Source organism: Telmatherina bonti, assembly GCF_933228915.1.
Source record: "Telmatherina bonti genome assembly, chromosome: 1".
Lineage (NCBI taxonomy): Eukaryota > Metazoa > Chordata > Actinopteri > Atheriniformes > Telmatherinidae > Telmatherina > Telmatherina bonti.
The window spans coordinates 28,787,074-28,789,014 of NC_136619.1; positions in this window are offsets into that span (position 1 = coordinate 28,787,074).

Consider the following 1,941-nt stretch of genomic DNA (forward strand, 5'->3'; position numbering starts at 1 on the left):
TAGTGTGTGTGTGTGTGTAGGCCATTGGCTGCATTGTCTGTATAAGTGAGTCATTGAAAATGTCCAGTTGAGTAAGCATCCGTTCTTTTACATACATGTATTTTGAGATTAAAAACAGATGATATGTGTATATGGTTATTTTTGTATTATTATTATTATTTTTTTTATCTTGTACTGATTACAGTACTTTCCATAGAGTCACTTTTTCCTGCTCATGGAAAGCTGAAGATGCGTTTGTTCATTAGTTTTCTGCAAAAATATTCTGCTAAACTCTATCCTGGAAGATAGAAAATGAGAGCTGTTAATATTGACTTCTACATCCCATTATGAGTCTATTTTCAAAATAGAATCAGCACTGTTCTGTTAAGAAAAACAGGAAATAATGTAACTCAAAAAGCTTACAATGAGTTTGACCTCATGTAAATATCAATATGAACAGATTTAATTAATTAGTTTTAATTTTAGTTTTAGCCCTGCTATGGACTGGCGAGCTGTCCAAGGTGAATCCCGCCTTTCGCCCAAAGTTACTGCTGGGATAGGCTCCAGCTTCCCTGTAACCCTTCATCGGACTAAGCGGAATAATAAAAGAATGAATGAATAAATGAATGAATGAATGAATTATTTTAGTTTTAGGATCCTCTTATTGAGCATATGGCTCATCATCTGACTGAATAAGAATGCTGTGTGTCTGAAATAGGTTATTAGGTGATGTTTTTCATGTTAAGATCTTGTTTAAATGGTTAAATTTGCAAAGCAAACAGGCGATGACATCTGCATGGAAACTATCACCATTGCCTTCCTATTAAGTGAACCTTACACTCATTGCATCAGCAGTGATGTGGCCAGCCTCTTTTCTACTTAGACGAGCAGTTTTACTCTTTTTTTATATTTTAATTAAGTACACTTTTGCTTTATAATTTTTTTGTGTTAATTTATTCACTCCCCAAGGTTGTTTTTGCCTTTTATCATCGAGAAGTGATTACTTCATTGGGCGCTGTTGGGTAAGTGTCATTCAGTGGACCTTCAGTTTGCCAGCTATTCATAGCAACACTTTGGTCTGAATATAGCATTGCTAGGCGGTTAGGTCGTTTGGGTCAGTGTTTGAAAAGCCTTAATCTCAAGACTGCAGCAAACTGCTAATGAAATTACATATTTCAGGCTGAGTCATTAGATTAGGAGTCAAGAGTTTTAGTGTGTAATGCAGAAGAAAGCAGGTAGTGGCAGAGAATGAATGGTGATCCACTGATCCAGGTGAGACGCTTACATCTGCAGTCCAACAATACATCTGACAGAATGAATAAAAACTACAAACTTAACAAAACAATAACGAAGAAAAAATTCATCCGCATGGTGCTTCCTGCATATTTTAATTATACTGATGTGTGAAATTACATCAAATCACAAACTTTACAGGGACAATTATACTGATTTGTTGTAAAAAATAATGTTTTACAGCATCTAAACATAAGCAAGATCATGCTTGTTCACCTACCTTTGTGAACCACAAATGATTAAGAGGTACATGCAGTGTCAATTCCAGCAAAGTAGAAAGAAAAAATAAAAACTAATAAGAAAAGAGGTAACTATTGAAAGGTTATGATTTTTTTTCTCACTCTCTTAAAAAGTAAAACTTCACTCGTAACATACATTTTTCCTTTGCATTTTTCTGTACCAGTTGGTTTAGTAAATAAAATATTCTAAAGCAAATTAACAGCTCCAAGGCAATAAAAAAGGCAACCTGAAAACAAGCAAACATCATGTCTGAGCCACAGGCCGGAACACTCAGCAAACACTAGGCTGACCTAAAATAACTTTTTGTGCTTTCATTAAATGACTGAAAGAAACTCACAGTGCACTTTAAGTAACATTGCAGTGGTGCCGAAAGATGTGTTGACTAAAATAAAAATAAAAAATTTTAACTATTTTGATAATATATGGTAA